The sequence below is a fragment of the Palaemon carinicauda genome, chromosome 25 (assembly GCF_036898095.1).
Source record: "Palaemon carinicauda isolate YSFRI2023 chromosome 25, ASM3689809v2, whole genome shotgun sequence".
In the NCBI taxonomy this organism is placed as follows: domain Eukaryota; kingdom Metazoa; phylum Arthropoda; class Malacostraca; order Decapoda; family Palaemonidae; genus Palaemon; species Palaemon carinicauda.
The window spans coordinates 94,082,076-94,100,911 of record NC_090749.1 but is presented as its reverse complement, the minus strand read 5'-3'; the positions used below and the strand labels follow the sequence as shown (position 1 = coordinate 94,100,911).

At 49.6% G+C, this 18,836-nt stretch overlaps 1 protein-coding gene and 1 pseudogene across 7 annotated transcripts in view; one reads left to right on the top strand and one right to left on the bottom strand.

Annotated features, from left to right (window-relative positions):
- LOC137618716 (zinc finger protein OZF-like) overlaps nt 1–18,836 on the top strand; it is a 912,062-nt gene that overhangs the window by 386,337 nt on the left and 506,889 nt on the right. For all 7 annotated transcript variants that reach the window (XR_011039822.1, XM_068348877.1, XM_068348879.1 and 4 more), the window contains exon 2: nt 8,631–8,766. The gene's annotated coding sequence lies outside the window, so the exon portion shown is untranslated. The remainder of the gene's footprint in view (nt 1–8,630; nt 8,767–18,836) is intronic.
- The window catches only part of LOC137618715 (zinc finger protein 83 pseudogene), a 637,840-nt pseudogene that overhangs the window by 142,896 nt on the left and 476,108 nt on the right, over nt 1–18,836 (bottom strand).

Below are 18,836 nucleotides of genomic sequence, written 5' to 3'. Positions count from 1 at the left end.
GTCGAAAATCAATGAGTTTTGTATTTTTTAAATTGATTTTGGACTGCAATGAATGTAATTTTTTTCTTGACAGATCCTGAATGTATTCCTGTAATATTTAAATGTTTTTTGTAAATTTAATGACTTTTTTTAAGTATTACAGGAATACATTCAGGATCTGTCAAGAAAAAAAAATTACATTCATTGCAATCCAAAACCAGCGCTTTTCAGTGCGCTAGCCCTCTCCTATGCACCAGCGCTCTCCACCGCATCAGCATATGCCAGTACTCGCTTGCACGCCAGTGCTCTTCAGCTTGCCAGCACTCTATTGCGCGCCATCCCTCTCCCACTCGGTAGTGCTGTCCTGCCTGCCAGCGCTCTCCTTCCCACCAGTGCTCCCTTGCACGCCAGCGCTTTCCAGCTCTCCTCAGCGCTCTCTTGTGCGCCAGCGTCTCCAGGTAGCCAGGACTCTCCTGCACGCTAGTGCTGTCCAGGTTGTCAGCACTCCCCAGCGCTTCCACACTCCGCAGAGCATCAGGGTTTGTCACTTCGCCAGCGTGGTACCACTCAACAGCATGTCAGCGCTCTCCAGCCTGCCAGCGCTCTGAAGCGCGTCCATGATTCCCAGCGCATCAGCATATTCCAGCACGCCAGCACGAACGCACTCACAAGCACATCAGCACTCTCCTGCTCGCCAGTGCTCTCAATCTCGCCAGCGTGTAAGTGCAATCCAGCTCGCCAGTACTCTCCTGCAACGCTAGCACTCTCCAACTCGCCTGTACTCTCCTTTGCGAAAGCACTCGCCAGCTGGCCAGAGCTCTCCTGTGGGCCAGTGCTCTCCAGCTCTCAAGCGTGCTAATACTCTTCAATGTGCCAGCGCTCTCCAGTGTGTCAGCACTATCCAGTGCGTCATCGCTCCCCAGCGTGTCCACGCTTTCCAGCGCCTAATTGTTTGCCTGTTTGCTGATACGTCGGCGTTCACTAACTCACTAGCGCTCTCCAGCTTGCCATTGCTCTTTAGCTCCCCAGCACTCTCCAGCATGTCAGTGCTTCCATGCTCTCCAGCGCATCAGCGTTTGCCAGCTCGCCAGCATGCCAGCGCTCCCCAGCATGCCAGCGCTCCCCAGCACGACAGCAATCACCAGAACGTCAGTGCTCTAGTTCGCCAGCGATTTCCTGAGGTTCAGCTCTGTCCAGCGCACCAGCACTTTTCTGCGTCCCAGCAGTCTCCAGCTCGCCAGCGCTCTCCTGCCTACTAGCTCTCTCCAGCTTGCCAGCGCTCTGCAAAGTGCCAGTGGTCTCTAGCGCTCCAGCACTTTTCTGCACGTCAGCACTCTCCAGCGTGTCAGAGCTCTCCTGCGAGCCAGCTCTCTCCGTCTCGGCACCACTCTCCCGCCCGCCAGCGCCTCCAGCTCGCCAGCACTCTCCTGCGCCTCAGGACCCACCGGATCGGCAGTGCTCTCCAACGCATTAGCGCTCTCCAGCTTGTCAGCGGTCCCCAGCGGGTCCACGCCCTCCAGCACATTGGTGTTAGCCAGCTCTTCAGTGCCCGCCAACACCACAGCACTCACCAGCACGTCAGGGCTCTCCAGTTCGCCTGTGTTCTCCTGCACGGCAGAGCTCTCCTACATGCCAGTGCCATCTATCCAGCGCTCTCCTACATGCCAGCACTCTCCTGCGCGCCAGTGCTCTCCAGTACACAAGAGCTTGCCAGCGCCCTCCAGCGCTTTAGCGCTCTTTATTGCGCCAGCACTCTCCAACTCGCCAGTGACTACCTTCGTGCCAGTGTTCTCCTGTGTGCCAGCCCGTCCATGCTTTCCAGCGCATCAGCATATGCCAGCTTGCCAGCGCTTGCCAGGACGACAGCACTCTACTGCCCTCAGCGCTCTCCTGCTCGGCAGAGCTTTTCACCGCGCTAGCCCTCTCCTGTGCGCCAGAGCTTACCAGTGCTCTTCAGTGCGCTAGCCCTCTCCTGCACACCAGCGCTCTCCAGCGCTCGCCAGGGGCCAGACTCGCTTGCACGCCAGCGCTCTTCAGCTTGCCAGCACTCTATTGCGCGCCATCCCTCTCCCACTCGTCAGTGCTGTCCTGCCTGCCAGCACTCTTTCCCACCAGTGCTCCCTTGCGCGCCAGCGCTTTCCAGCTCTCCTCAGCGCTCTCTTGTGCGCCAGCGTCTCCAGGTAGCCATTGCTCAGCACTCCCCAGAACTTCCACACTCCGCAGCGCATCAGGGTTTGTCACCTCGCCAGCGCGGTACCACTCACCATCATGAACGCACTTACAAGCACATCAGCGCTTTCCAGCTTGCCAGCGCTCTCCTGAGAACCAGCGCTGTCCAACTTGCCAGCACTCTTCTGCGTGCCAGTGCTCTCGATCTTGCCAGCGCTTCAGTGCAATCTAGCTCGCCAGTACTCTCCTAAAACGCTAGCGCTCTCCAACTCGCCAGTACTCCCCTTTGGCCAGCGCTCGCCAGCTGGCAAGAGCTCTCTTGTGGGCCAGTGCTCTCCAGCTTTCAAGCGTGCGAATAGTCCTCAATGTGCCAGCGCGTAGGCACTCTCCAGTGCGTCATTGCTCCCCAGCGCGTCCACGCTCTCCAGCGCATTAGCGTTTGCCAGCATGCCAGCGCTCCCGAGCACGACAGCAATCACCAGAACGTCAGCGCTTTATAGCTCGCCAGCGATTTCCTGCGGGCCAGCTCTGTCCAGCACGCCAGCGGTCTTCAGCTCGCCAGCACTCTCCTGCCCACTAGCTTTCTCCAGCTCGCCAGCGCTCTGCAACGTACCAGTGGTCTCCAGCGCTCCAGCACTTTCCTATGTGTCAGCACTCTCCAGCGTGTCAGCGTTTTCCAGAGTATCAGCATTTACCAGCTCACCATGATGTCATCACTCTCCAGTTCACCAGCGCTCTTCTGCGAACCAGAGCTCAATAGCTCGCTAGGGGTCTTCTGCTCGTCAGCACTCTCCAGCGCTTCAGCGCTCTCCATCCCGCCAGGACTCTCCTGCTCTTCAGTGCTCTCCTTCTCGGTAGGGCTCTCCAGCTTGCCAGCACTCGTGCGCTCTAGTGCTCTCTGGCTCGGTAGCGCACGAGCTCTTTCCAGCACGTCAGCACTCTCTAGAGCGTCGGTGCTTCCCAACGCCTCCATGCTGTCCAGCGCATCAGCGTTTGCCAGCTCTCCAGCTCGCCAGTGCTCTCCTGCGCGCCAGTTCTCCCCGTTCCGGCAGCATTCTCCTGCCCATCAACGTCTCCAACTCGCCAGCACTCTCCTGCGCCCGAGGACCCAACGGATCGGCAGTGCTCTCCAAAGCATTAGTGTTCTCCAGCGTGTCCATGCCTTCCAGCATGTCAGTGTTAGCCAGCTCTCCAGTGCTCGCTAGCACGTCAGGGGTCTCCAGTTCGCCTGTGTTCTCCTACGCGCCAGTGGCATCTGTCAAGTGCTCCAGCACTCTCCAACCTGCCAGAACTCCCTATCGCTGCCCAGCGCATCCCGGTTATCCTGTTCGCTAGCGCTCTCCTGCACGCCAGCGCTTTCCAGCGAGTCCACGATCTCCAGCGCATGAGCTGTTGCCAACTTGCCAGCACGCAAGTGTTCATTAGCACGACAGCACTTGCCAGCGCTATTTAGCTTGCCAGCGCTATTTAGCTTGCCAGCGCTCTCCAGCTCAACAGCGCTCTCCTGCACGCCAGCGCTATCCAGCTTGCCAGCACTCCAGCTCGGCAGCACTCTCCTGTGCGCCAGCGCTCTCCAGCTCGGCAGCGCTCTCCTGTGCGTGAGGGCTCTCCAGTTTTCCAGTTATCTCCTGCGCTTTAGCTCTCTCCAGCTCGGCAGCGCTCTCCTGTGCGTGAGGGCTCTCCAGCTTGCCAGTTATCTCCTGCGCTTTAGCACTCTCCAGCTCGACAGCGCTCTCCTGTGCGTGAGGGCTCTCCAGCTTGCCAGTTGTCTCCTGCGCTTTAGCACTCTCCAGCTTGGAAACGCTCTCCTTCGTGCCAGCTCTCTCCAATTCGGCCGTAATCTCCTGAGCTCTCCAACGCATCATCGCTCCCCAGCACGTCCACGCTCAATAGCTTATATGCGTTTGCTAGCTTGCTAGCATGACAGCACTTTCCAGTTTGCCTGCGCTCTCCAACTCGCTAGTGCACTCCCGCACACCAGTGATTGCCAGCACCCTCTTGTGCGCCGGCGCTCTCTGTCTCGGGAACGCTTACTTGTGTGCCAGCCCTCTCCTGGGCTCCAGCACTCTTTATTGTGCCAGAGCTCCCCAGCGCATCAGCATATGCCAGCCTGCCAGCGCTCACCAGGACGATAGCACTTTATTGCGCGCCTGCGCTCTCCTGTTTGTCAGCATTTTCCAACTCGTCAGCAATCTCTTGCTCATCACCGCTATCCAGCTCGCTAGTACTTTCTTGCGTCGCCCAGCTTTCTACCACTCGGCAGTGCTCTCCTTCGCACCAGCACTCTCCTTCGCGCTAGCGTTTTCTTTTGCGCCAGCGCTCTTCATTGTACCAGCGCTCTCCAGTGCATCGGCTTATGCTAGCGCTCGCCAGGGCGACAGCACTCTCTTGCACGCCAGCGCTCTTCAGCTTGCCAGCACTCTATTATGCGCCATTGCTCTCCCACTCAGCAGTGCTCTCCGCATCAGCGCTCTCCTTAGCAGCAGTTCATCAGTGCTCCCCTGCGCGCCAGAGCTTTCCAGCTCTCCAGCGCCCTCCTGTGCGCCAGCACTCTCTGGCTCGGCAGCGCTCTCTTATGCGCCAATGCTTTCCAGTGCCTCAGCTCTCTGCAGCCCGTCCACACTCTCCAGCGCATCAGCAATTGTCGCGTCAGCACTCACCAGCATGTCAGCGCTCTCCAGCGCGTCAGAGCTCCCAAGAGCATCCATGATTTCTAGCGCATCAGCACTCGCTAGCACGGCAGCACTCGCTAGCACACGTCTAGCTCGCCTATAATCTCCCGCGTGCCAGCACTCACCAGCTGGCCAGAGCTCTCCTGCGCACCAGCTCTCCAGCGTGCTAGCACTCTCCTGCGCTCCAGTGCCCTCCAGCGTGTCAGCACTCTCCAGTGCGTTCACATTCTCCGTCGCCTCAGCATTTGCTAGCTCGCCAGCACGTCAGCGTTCTCCAGCATGCCAGCGCTCCTCAGCGCGGCCACGCTCTTCAGCGCATCAGCATTTGCCGGCTCGCCAGCACGACAGCACTCATCAGAACGTCAGCGCTCGCCAGCCCTCGCCAGCGCTCTTCAGTGTGCCAGCTCTCTCCAGCGCGTCGGCACTCTTTTGCATACCAGCACTCTCCAGCTCCCCAGCGCTCACCTACCCGCCAGCTCCCTCCAGTTCGCCTATGCACTCCTGCGCGCCAGCTCCCGAGCGCTGTCTAACGTGCCAGTGGTCTCCAGCGCGCCAGTACTTAACTGCGCATGTGCGCTCTCCAGCCCATCGGTGCTCTCCAGCGCATCAGCGTTTGCCAGCTCGCCAGGATGTCAGCTCTCTCCAGCTCGCCAGCGCTCAATAGCTCGCCAGGGGTCTCCTGCGAGCCAACACTCTCCTGCGCTTCAGCACTCTCTGTCTCGGCATGACTCTCCTGCGCTTCAGTGCTCTCTGTCTTGGTAGGGCTCTCCTGCGCGCCAGTGCTCTCCAGCTCACCAGCACTCTCCTGCGCGCTAGTGCTCTCCTTCTTGATAGTGTTCTCTTGCACACCAGCGCATCGGCACTCTCTGGAGCATCCGCGCTCCCTAGCGCTTCCATGCTGTCCAGTGCATCAGTGTTTGCCAGCTCATCAGCGCTCTCCAGCCCACCAGTGTTTTTCTGCGTGGCAGTGCTCTCTAGCTTGCCAATATACTTGTGCGCCAGTTCTCTCCAGCTTTCCAGCGTTCTCGTGCATGGCAGAGCTTTCCACCTCGCCAGCGCTCTCCTGCCTGCCACCATTCTCCTGCTTGCCAGGAACAAGTAGCAGATGGTTAAGGGCAGAGATTACCTGGGATTAGTCTGGGATGAATGTTAAGAATGACTGGCTCTTTGTCTCTTTCATTTTCCTCCTCTTGGGGAACAGCACCTACGGTCCTCTGCAAGTTTACCTCATCTGTCTGCAGGTAAAACCATTTCCTTGTGTAACCAAACATAGAAATAATGCTTGTTGCATCCCCATACCCCCTGGCGAGGTGGGATTGGGTAACGTCTATGGTTGATTCAAAGAGTCCTATGTTTCTGAGAAATCTTACCTAGACTAGTCAAACTGCTAGTTTCACACAATCACACAGATTGCTCAGGAAGCTAACCAAGTTTTGCACAGATTTTAGTGAGGTATCAGGGTTTCTCCCTGTTACATGTGGAGCATGTACGGGGAAAAACCCTGGGTCAAACACCAGCCAGTTGGTTTGGACTTCCACCCTCCTAAAGGGTGATTCTTCCCTAATAAAGAGCAAAAGGGTTTGTATTTAGTGTCGGAACAGTGGCATTCCAGCAACGGTGAGACAACATCGACGTTTTCGCCTTTCCCCTGTTCTGTCTGATGAGAAGGGTTCTCAACAAGACCAGATCATCTAAGAACCTGTCAATGACCCTCATAGCTCCGCTATATCATCATGCCAAATGGTTCCTGGACCTTCTTCATATCCTGACGAAGGTTCCAAGAGAGTTCCCTCAACTTCACAATTTACTCAGACAACCACATGTGAACATCGTTCACAAAGCCGTAGTATCCCCGTGACTTCACGCCTGGAGATTATCCAGCATCTCCCTCAGAGGAACTTTTTGCAACAGGTTGTGAAAAGGATGTCTGGATACCTTCGAAGGTCTTCCACTTCAGTCTACCAGGCCAAGTGGACTTTCTTCTGTGGTTGGTATCATGGAAAGGGGTATCTCTCCCCTTGATGCCACTATTCCAGCAATAGTAGAGTTCCTTGTTCACCTTTGGGAAGAAAAACTTGTGTCAGTTTCGGCGGTGAAAGGCTACTTCTCAGTAAGGCTGAAAGTAGTTAATATTTCCTCTTTGTTAGAATTTTCTCTCCTCATACAGAGTTTCAAGCTTATGTGCTCTCAGTCGTAAGTTATACAACCTCCATGGATTGTGGTTCTTGTCTTTTGGTCCCTGAAGTGTTCCCCCTACAAACCATTACACCAGGTATCAGATACCCACTTGACTCTGAAGACAGTTTTCCTATTTGTATTGGCCTCGGCCAAGAGAGTTAGCGAATTTCAGTCTTTCATACGCCATCTCCCATTCAAGGGGATGGGGGAGGTAATGTTTGGCTTCGTCCCTGAGTTTATCGGCTACGCTACTCCCAGATTTAGGCCCTTCTGGATTGGGAGTCTTCATAACGTAACCGATGATCAAGATTAACTGTTACTTTGTCCAGTGAGGAGTTTGAGGTACTCTCTCAAGAGAACAGCAGCAGCTCGCCCCCGAGCATCAGCACGGAGATGGTCAAGAGGAAGATCACCAAAAACACCATCTCTGCTCGGATTCGCAGGGTCACTGACCTGGCCCTGAATCTCGATCCTCCTCCACAGATGAGACAACCCAGTGTTCATGACGTTAAGGGCATCAGCACGTCCCTAGTGTTCAAGAAGAACTACTCTGTGGATGCAGGTCTTACAAGCGGGAATGTGAAAGTGTCTTAAGACCTTCACCCCCACTACCTGTAAGACGTGACCCACATGAACATGGAGACGTTCTCCATTGGCCCTGTGGTGGCTGCACAACAAGGGGTTTAAATACCTCAGGCTCATTGAGGAACAAGTAGCAGATGGTTAAGGGCAGAGATTACCCGGGATTCGTCTTGGATGAATGTTAAGAATGACTGGCTCTTTGTCTCTTTCATTTTCCCTCTCTTGGGGAACAGCACCTACGGTCCTCTGCAAGTTGGCCTCATCTGTCTGCAGGTAAAACCATTTCCTCGTGTAACCAAACATAGAAATAATGCTTGTTGCATCCCCATACCCCCTGGCGAGGTGGGATTGGGTAACGTCTATGGTTGATTCAAAGAGTCCTATGTTTCTGAGAAATCTTACCTAGACTAGTCACACTGTTAGTTTCACACAATCACACAGATTGATCAGGCAGCTAAGCAGGTTTTGCACAGATTTTAGTGAGGTATCAGGATTTCTCCCTGTTACATGTGGAGCATGTACGGGGAAAAACCCTGGGTCAAACATCAGCCAGTTGGTTTGGACTTCCACCCTCCTAAAGGGTGATTCTTCCCTAATAAAGAGCAAAAGGGTTTGTATTTAGTGTCGGAACAAATGACAAATTTGAAAGTAATTTGCATTTTTCGTAACGATACAAACCTTAAGCTCTTTGGACCACCATTACTTGTACCCTTGTAAGTCCTGCTTGCAATCAAAAGTGACGAGACAACACAGGTGTGTGTGAGCAGGGTAGCAGGCTACCCCTCCACCCCCGCTAACCAGTGGTGCGTTAGTTACACCTAGCTAAAAGTCTTATGGCTCGTCCTCCAGCTTCCCCGAAATTATATCCCTAATAAAGAGCTCAAGATTTGTGTTGTTAGGAAAAATACAAATTACTTAGAAATTTGTCATATTTATTATGTCCCCTTTCTTCAAACAAGTAGAGTCAGGCAATGTATAGATTATGAACGGGCTCACCCCCACTGTGTACTTATCTATTTACCTCCCATTGAAGTCTTTTACTCCTTCCAGCACTGATTGCCCAGGCTGTCATCCTACGAGGAAAAGGAGGTGTCAGGCTGCCTCTTGAGGAGCTCCTATGAAGCACATGAGGTCATCCTGGGACAGTAGCCAGCCAGTTGGTTTGAGGTCTTCAACCCACCTTAAGGTGAGTCTCCTACGTAAAGAACGGAAGGTTTGTATGCTGCACTGGAACAAATGACAATGGTTCCGTAACTGGAATACAAACCAATGCTATTTATAGGGGATATATAGGGGTATTACTTTCGGCAAAGCTGAAAGGACGAGCTAATGTAATTTAGCGAGGGTTAACCAACCAGACTGCTAGTTAGTGGAGGGATGGGGGTTAGTAGCTTCCTCTCTCAACTACACACCTGTGACTGTGCTTTGCTTTGCTTTTGGCTCGGATGGAGAACGGTTGTTACTGCTTTCCCTCTTCACCAATTTGGACAGCCATTACTAATCACTTTTAAATATAAAACTTACCTGCTGGTTATATAATGGCTAAAGTCCCCGACGCCCACGGCAGAAAATTCAAAATCTCTTGCGCAGCTTAGCGCATATAAGCCAGGTGTACCCCAGCGCCCTCGCGGTACCACAGGTAGAACTATACTCGACCAATTCAGATTTTCTCTGCCGCCATAGCTGGCTGAACTATTGGAAATTCTCTCTTGTTTTCTTACTCTGTTTGGACGTTATTTGGTGATGTATTAACGTTTTTGAGTTTTGGCTTTCGCATATTTGTTTTATTTGATCTGTGATCACGTATTTATAACTTAAAAGGTAGGGTTGGAAGGTTTTTCAACCTATTTTAAACCTCACGAAAGCAGAGGGGCGAAATGTAAACATTTCGACCATTGATGACGTCACAGCCTCTTCCGTAGGCTAAAAGTCTGTCTTGCCTTTTACAAAGAATATAAGTGTTTATGCTTTTAGAGTTTTAAGTTATAAATTAAATTAAAGAGAATTATTTTGAGAAAATTTTATCCTTTTAATATTTTTTTTAGATAATCTTCGATCTGTTTGCAAAGATTAACTACCGTTCAGTTTATTTAGTTACGCAGTAATCAGTATCGTTACGATGTTACATATATTGTAGCGATTTCATGAATAGTACTTTCTTCTTACTTCCCAATTCTTTAATTGTACTTTATAAAAGTAACATTTTATTTTGCTATTAATTGATCCTTTCAGTATTTTTCCTTAGTCAGAGATTAAAGGAAGTTACAGTTCAGTTTATTTTATACGATGCAGTATTCTTTACATTCGTCGTAGCGCACGATTCTTTGTATCGTTGTTGCTTTGGTGGTTTTCGGAATACTAAATTGTTCGTATATTATTTGCAGATGTTCCAATGATGCGAGTGATGATTCATCTTTTATTGGAACCCCTTAATTTAAGGGTTTATTTTGATTATAAGTCTCTCCCTACGGAGTTCATTTCCTTTGAGAGAGTGTATACTTTGGCTTTCAGGTAATTATGAAACTATCTTTGTGCCAAAGAGTAAAGTGCAAATTTTTTAGTGGTAAATTGTGCAGTGAATTTTTCCAGTGGAGAGCGCTTCTATTCGGACCTGTCGTTATCCTAGCCTTAGACCTCTGTTGAGCTCCCGGACCCAGGGGAGAAGTTAAGTCAAATGGCGAAAGGAATCGAGAGGGTAACCAGGCGTTACAGTCTTTTAGACCCGAACTGAAGTCCTCTCGCGCATTTTCTGTCGATCACCAGAACGCTCCCCCTCGCTATAGATAAAGCGAGGTATTAGTGTTTTCAAAGGCGCTAAGCTGAAAACAAAATTAGATTCGTTCTGCGTGTATTTACGTTTCATGCGGCGCAGACGCAGTTCCGCCACCCCACCTGATGGGTGTCGTCTCTCGACAGTGGCTAGCGCTATGGTTCGACGAAGATAATGCTGAATACGTTTCCCCTAAGGTTGATCCTTGATCTTTGTAGTTAGGCATGAAACAGCATCTATATTCGTTTATGCAGTCTTTTCAGCCTGCCGTTAACAGTGCGGTTGGGTGTCTCGATTCCAGTCTTTGACACGGACGCACAGGCGTCGTTTCTTTAAGGGTGAGGACTCGCTGTCGCACAGGCGGCCTACCAACCGCAATGTTCAATGGTGGGGGAAAGTGGATGTTTTACTTCGACTGCTCGACGCAAACCGATGGCTCATAGCACCTAGTATCAGTCTATACAGACGCGCTGTCGTTCCCCAGGTAGCAGAGCCGGCGAAGCGTCATTGGAACGGTACGGAAACGGAACGTCGACGGAATGGAGCGAAGCGCCACGTCAGTGTGGACGCTTCAGCGTCAGTGTAGACGCTTCAGCGTCAGTGTAGACGCTTCAGCGTCAGTGTAGACGCTTTCAGTGTCAGTATGGACACTTCAGCGTCAGTATGGACACTTCAGCGTCAGTATGGACGCTTCAGCACCAGTCTGGACGCTTTAGCGCTAGTGTGGGCGCTTCAGCATCAGTGTGGACACTTCAGCGTCGGGGTGGACTACAGTGTATAGACTTTGATGTGTTAAGTTATTGTTGCTCAGGCGCTATATTAAGAAATAAATCTTAACTAAAATGATATTATATTCTCGGACCAAGGCCGGCTGGGCTAGCTCTTGGTTGGGAGAACTAGAATTAAAACCCCTAAGTATTGAGGTCTGAATTCATAATCATAAGGAGTGGATTCCTAAGAATCAAGACTTCTCCTCCTAGGATAGAGATTGTTAAAGGAAGGGAATAACTTTCAGAAACTCATGAGAATTTTTCTGAAGAGTTTCCCTCATATTTTTTACCTGCTGCTCCTCGTTTCGACTTCAGAGTTTTCGCTAGTTGAGTTGATGGTGTTGCTATTTGTTTTATTTCATTTGTATTACAAGCCAGCTACAACCCTATTTGGGAAAGCAAGATGCTTTAACCCAAAGGGCTCCTTTAGGGAACGATGGCCTAGTAAATTAATGGTAAAATAAAGTAATGAATTAACATTAAATCATTCTCAGGAAAATAACGAACCTTACTGTAGAGATTGATACGGCGCTTGCAGCTGCTACAACAGAAAGGGCATTAAGGCTTTTTATGAGAATAGAACGTGAAAGTATATCTCCCTCCACGGGCAGATCTTTTATGATTTAATGTTTTATGTTTTTAAAACACTCTTGTTAGTGACTCTTAAACATAGCGCAGTGCTCTGGAGGAGGTGTTTGTTCGTTTTCACCTTGCCCCTAGTCCTATATCTCTAACTTACGTTCCAACCCTTGGGAGAAGGAAGGTCGGTAGGCTGAGGTTCTTCGCGGACCTTATGCATTAAATATCTGTTCCGCCAAGCGATATTGTTGATGCAGTCCAAGACGGTCTCTCTCCACTTTGGAATGATGAAGTAATGCTCTTTTCTTCGCCTATGATTGGCGAGCTATGACATCACAACCATGTGACATAGTATCTTGAAAAGAGCGGAGTTGGAATGTCTTGAAGCGATCAGTTCGTCATCGCTATGGTATCAGGGACCTTGTAACTGTTTTCTGCATATTAGAATGCAGTTCCCTGACGGGAATAACATTCTACGTTTTCCCTGTCTACCAGACTAGGTAGTTACTCGTCATGTATGCACGCGAACAGAACTTACCCTCACAGCAGTCGTGTTTTGATGCTTGAACAGAAAGCAATCGAGTGTGTTTTTTCTTCCACGAGAGAAGCGGAAGTCAGACAAGTCACATACAATCCTAGCTCTTTCTCTGGATTCTGACTCACTTTCAGGGAGGAAGGACTTTGTCCTCATCGAAGGACGCTTAACCTAGAATTGGTAGTCACCAATCAATACGTCCAAGACCTTTCAAGAGTCGTATGTTTTCTATTTACTTATCCTGCAGTATCTAACGTTCGCCGGAAGTTTTTTCTTTTCGGAAGAAGGCGACGTGTCAGCACCAGAATCGTGTAAGACACATGGTTCTTCGGGGGAAAAGGTGCTCAGTTTGCTTCTGTTCACACTTCTTCTCCTCCCCCAGTTTGGAGAAATGTCTATTACTTTCTTCTGAGGTCTAGCGACTACTGTTGACGGTGTCTCTCAGCATTGGATACGTTCGGTTCGCGCACAAGGCGCACTTGAAATGTCATAGGGACACTCCCAGGTCGCTCACAGGACTGCGGTTGATTTTTTCTCCCGGCCTTCGCCCATGCTTGAGTTGGGGCACTCGCTACCCCGCGAGTGTAGATTTGGTCTGAGCTAAAAGAGGTCTATTTCATCTGTGTTTAGCGTTTACGATTCTCGGAGGGAGAAAATTTTCTCCTAAAGAGTCTAAGGACTACCATAGATCAAAGAAATGGTTTTCCGATTTGTGTCAGAAGTCAGAGTTCTCCTATGCTTAGTAACGCAGAGATATGCTCGTGTTACGAGAAGCGTTAGCAGTCTGGTCTCTCTCTTACGGCAGACGTCATGCAGACACAGACGCAAGTTCTGGTCTCTCCCTCACGCAGTCCCAGACGCAGACGCCAGTCTGGTCGTATGTTGGACGCTAACTGTCAAAGTTGATCCTTTCAACAAGTTGTCCCATTTTCGCGTTCTGCGGGTCGAGTGACTATCACTCATGCGGACGCATCCTACACGTGGACAACTCGGCAATCGGTTCCGTCTTTCCATCAGTGACCGGACGTGATGCTGTCGCCTCCACGCAGCACGCTGTAGATTTACAACAAGCGGGGCACACACACAGCGCTGCACCCACACGACAAGGTAAACGCATACAGCACGCTGACTCCTTACGGAAATGCAACCACATGCGACATTATGGTCGCATGCTAGACGCATCCAGTCAAGTCTAAGTCTTTTTTCACAGCAGTTTAACCAGACTCTTGTCTCTCCTTCGTGTCTCTCTGGCCTCGCAGCTAATGCTCCCTCTTGTCAAGCTTTGGCTTTCAAGTTTGTTGAACACTCGCTGATTACACAAGAATCAGGTCCTAACCTCACAGCATGAGGTTCACATGGTTGACGCTTCTTTTCAACAAGCCTAGCTTTAATATCGGTTTCTTGTGATCGATATGGACGAGTTTTGGGAGGCGGTTCTAGATCCCGATTCTCTCTCACGACATGTTGAGTGTAGGCAACATGCTGGAATTGTTCTGGACTCATGCTGGGACCATGCTGGGTGCATGCTGGAAGCATGTCTTTAGTCCTTTTCCCCGTGTCAGGTTCACGAACGTTTTATGTTAAACCATCAAGCTTTAGGTCTAGCTGCCTCCAGTATTTCGGAAAACCCCTAAGATCTAGAGGGTTGTTCGAAGGAGACAGCTGAGGCTTTTGCTTGTACAAAGGACATTAGCCTCAAGGTTTTCCAACCCAATTAGAGTGCTTTATGGAGTGGTGTAGAGCTAGAGCCGGCTCTTCATTAGGTAACTCTTAGACCTTAGAAGAAAACACATTTTCTTCCCTCCTCGACCATCAAAGGGTACAGGAATATGCGGGCATCTGTCTTCAGATGGAGAAGATTGGTTCTATCAAATAGAGACTTTATAGATCATCTCAGATCATTTGAGAGGACTTGGAGGCATCAGCAAGATGCTCCAGCCTGAAATTTAGGGTTTGTTTCTGGAGCTTCGCGGTAGTGACAGATCCGACCCTTTACACTTGGTTTCTTTTTAAGGCCTAACTTTGGAGACTTTCTGAGAAAGTCTACCATAGTTGAGAGTCAGTGAAGTTCACTCTTTTAGCAAGAACACGGACTTCACATTGGTTAAGCCATAGGTACCTTGCAACCTGGATTCTTGGTCATTAATAAACATCTTTCTCGTCCATAGCCTAAATCTTTCGGGATCACTATTCTCTCGAATTTGATTTGTGATGGGCTGAGAAGAGTTTTTTGCCCGATTAAAACGATGAAGTTTTATCGGGACAGGAGCAAAGAAGTTAAGAGTCTATTCATAACTCTAGGGTGCACGGTCAAGAAGCCTGCGCTATCCATGTTTAAAACATTCTATCATCTCGTATAGACTTTGATTACAAAGGTTCTTCCACATGGTTGGGTGACAGATCATAAGATGTTGAAAGAGTAAAGACTCACGAAGTTAGAGCTGTAGAAACTTCTGTAATTTTTAAACTAAACTGTTCTCTGCAAAGCATCGCGTATACAGTCTTGTGAAGGGGTAATCCTGTATTCGCCTTGCATTACTTTTACCGTGTTCAGTCTCTCTGGAGACGTCTACGTTTTGGGATCACTTGCAGCAACGAGTGCAGTAGTAGGTGAAACATTCTCCACTACATTTCCCTAAATTCCTAGTACCCCTGTTCTATTCTTGGAACTGTTATATATATTTTTATGATTGTACGTGAAGATTGCTCGGCAATCTTCCGCAATCTTTGACCTAGTCAGGTGGTCATTTTGTTCCTAGAGAGCGCCCGGAACAAGGGTATTAGTTGAGGTCCTGTCATGTTATAGGTGGTTGTACCGTTTGACAGCTCCTAGAGATCATCAGCCCCGAGTGGATCACAGGATCTCCTAAGGATAGCAGACAAAATGAGGCAGAGCATTGCTGTCAGTTTCCTTATCAGGTGAGAACTGCTTAAGTTATTTATGTAACTCTTAAGTGAATTTCCAATTATGCAGGTGTCTCTGACCCGCCACCAATGGGTGTCAATCAGCCATTATATAACCAGCGGGTAAGTTTTATATTTAAAAATGATATTTTCATAATAAAATAAATTTTTGAATATACTTACCCGCTGGTTATATAAGTTTTAGACCCACCCTCCTCCCCTCTAGAGACCATGTGGCATGGAAAATCTGAATTGGTTGGGTATAGTTCTACCTGTGGTACCGCGAGGGCGCTGGGGTACACCTGGCTTATATGCGCTAAGCTGCGCAAGAGATTTTGAATTTTCTGCCGTGGGCGTCGGGGACTTTAGCCATTATATAACCAGCGGGTAAGTATATTCAAAAATTTATTTTATTATGAAAATATAATTTTTTTGTTTTTCCTTTTCAGTTTGTGTACCTTCCCTGCCAGCCATGCATACCTGCCCTGGGTTCGTCAGTTGGCAAGTCATTATCCTGTTCTTCTCCAGCTCGTCAGTAGCCTTTGGCTACACACCTGTCTTTCCTGTCATTCCCCAACGACTCGTCGCTCTCCAAAAGAGGAAAGCAAACGTCACCAGACATGCGTTCCTCACCACTCGCTGATGCACCGATCGCTCAGATGATCGCCAACAGACGGATGCTCATGACTGGGCTACTATAGCACTTCGGCTCCAAGAACCAGCCTCCCGATAGGTGCCAACGTTTGTTAGATCTCCGGCGCTGATTTGAGCAACGTCAATTGTGGGAAGAGAGGCCTGTAAGACCTTCTCCTTCTCGAGCTTTGGAACTCCCACTTAAGAGACGAAAGTCTCCACCCCATCGTTCACCGTCGCAGAACATCACGCTCGCCTGGGAGAGCGGAAAAAAGCAAGCTGCAGGAATTCAAGATTCTGAAGAGACCACCTTCACGGTCGATTCCTGTTGCTCGGAAGGAGACAGCAGCACCGCACCCTCCCTCTAACTCTTCCTTGACGGCAGATAAGGCTTCCTTGTGGGGTCCCTCTTCGTCGTTCTCTATAGGGGAACTTTTGCGACAGTGCCACAATCGGTCCGCATCCGTGGTTTGCAAATTCATGATTTATTCATAGTTTGTTGTTCTCTTTATATCAATACATTATGATTTTGAGTTTTCTATTCATAGTTTGATGTTATCTCTATGTTCCAAAATATTGAGTTTGGAGCCTTGGTTAGGGCGGTTATCCAAGCCGTTACGGTAGGTATCCCACCTGCTCATCCTTCGGGAACTCCCAGGATTCCCCTGGAAGAGTCTTTCTCTACATTTTCAGACCCAAGGCGAAGATCCACAGTCCCTCCCTGTCACGCGAAGATCCACAGTCCCTCCCTGTCACGCGAAGATCCACAGTCCCTCCCTGTCACGCGAAGATCCACAGTCCCTCCCTGTCACGAAACTTTGTTTTCTTCCTCTCCCCTGAAGCGGAAAAGAGGAGTCCCTGATGAAGTAGCTTTACGTAGGATCAAGCTGACCCCTCTCAGGTCGTCCAAGGGGAGGTCAAGTGTTGCCATGCCCACTTCTCCTCACCCTCCTGCTCCTCACTCATTGATTCAGTCAGAGTTCTCTCTCAGGGAAGAGTCCTGATCTGACTCTTTCTGGTTTTTGCTCATTGAGGAAGTCCCGCGAAATAACAGAGTAGTTTCGAAACCTGTGGAAGAGTCCATCCTTCCCCCTACGGATGACCAACAGAAGGTCGTTCCATCCAAACCTTCTGTGCTAGAGACTTTCTTCCCTCCGAGGAAAGAGTCTAAGAATTCAAAAACTCTGCCAAAGTCCTCATTGGGGATTACAAGACCTGCAGAGGGGGTCAAGCAGTCTACGTTTGGCCACTTCGATAACGACAATGACCCACCCCAAGATGATGTCTTGTGGGTGCAAGACAACGATTCAGCTGTCAGTCCTTCTTCAGAAGCTGAACAGAAAAAGTCAGAACATGGCATCTGGCTGGTTATAGCTTGCATGAGGTCCCTCAATGGGTTGGCAGACCCGTTGATGGCTCCTCAGGAGAGCAAGGACATGGTTCTCAACTTGCGTCTTTGGTAGTCGGAAGCCTCCAAGTCCAGCGCAGCTTTGCCCTGGTCTCAGGGACTGAAGAATGACCGGTGGAAGGTGTCTGCCCAGCTCTGCGACTCCTTTAGTTCTCTTTGATCAGGCTCATCCTCAAAACTCCTGCGACATCTGAGTGTTCAGCAGAGGAATTTTTACGAGGTCCTTGACGAGCGTCTCCCGGCTCTTCCTCTTCACCATTCCTTAGAGGAACTTAGGAAGGGGATCTCTCTAGAGAGACTCTTCGGGCTTCAAGTTTACTTCTTAGCTTCGGAAATTCTAAACAAAGAGAAAGTGGCGAAGTATGCCATGCAAGCTACTTTTTGGCTGGATCTATGGTTGGGATCAGTGAGAAACCGGGTGCAGACAAAGGGTTTTTCCAAAGAAGGCTCCCGGAAAGCAATGGAGACTTTCTTCCTGTCGGGTATTTGGACTATTGAGTTCGTTGCCCACCAAGTAGTGAACTTGTGGGCGAACACCATCTTATGGCGTAGAGATGTAATAATCGAGAGATTCCATCTCCAAGTCCCAAACTGCGAGATAGCGAAATTCCGAAACTCCTCTTTCAAGGGTTCCTCTTTGTTCAAGCTGGGGGATTTTGAGTGAGCTGTGGAGAGATGGAGAAAGTCCTACCAGGACTCCCTCCTCTGTAGGGCCTTGACATCCCACCCCTACAGACTACCTTCTCTCCCGCAGACGAAACAACAGAAACCAACGACGAACAGGACTGCGGCAAGAGACAACAAGTTGTCTAAAGGCCCCTTTCCTGTGAAGTCAAGCATGGCTCCAAGTCGTCCTGTGGAGGGAAGTATCCTAAAGGAGTCAGCCGTGGCCACAAATGCTATGTGATTCCCCTGCTTGTCCACTAGTGGGGGAATGCCTGCATTGCTGCTGGAAGAGCTGGATGCAGCTTGGGGCCGAACTCTGGATAGTCTCCGTGATTAGTTCAGGGTATCGCGTCCTGTTCACTCAATCTCTCCCTCCATTGATCAAGACGCTAGTGTCAACTAGCTCCTATGCAAAGGGATCTGCAAAGAAGCTGGCTCTTCGGGCTGAAGTCCAGACCATGTTGAAGAAGGGCACTCTCTAAAAAATCTTTGACGACTCCCCAGGCTTCTTCAGTCGACTCGTTTATGTGAAAAAGGCTTCTGGAGGCTTGAGACCAGTCATCAACCTCTCAGCTCTGAACAAGTTTGTCAAACAAACCTCGTTCGGCATGGAGACAGTTTAGTGGTGTGCGGACTGTGGCCAGATGTAGCACGCAGACTGCCTAGTGTCTGAATGCCAACCACACTCAAACATTCACTAAACAAAAAGATGAAATGATGGAATACCCATAAATCTGGGCAAAAGGTAAACAATCAAGAGAACTGAGCACTGGGCACTACCCCTCGATTTTTTATACTAGGCAAGGGGACCCAGCTAGAACCTCAAATTTCCCTATTATCTTTTCTTGGGTTCCCCGTCTCTCTTTGCAGTGCTATGCATGGAGTTTAAATAAGAAGAGCAATATGCTTTCTAGGTAGCAGGTTTCCTCATTATATTTAAAGTTATTTGAACATTACAAATATGAGGAGAGAAAAAAATGTTACAAAGAAA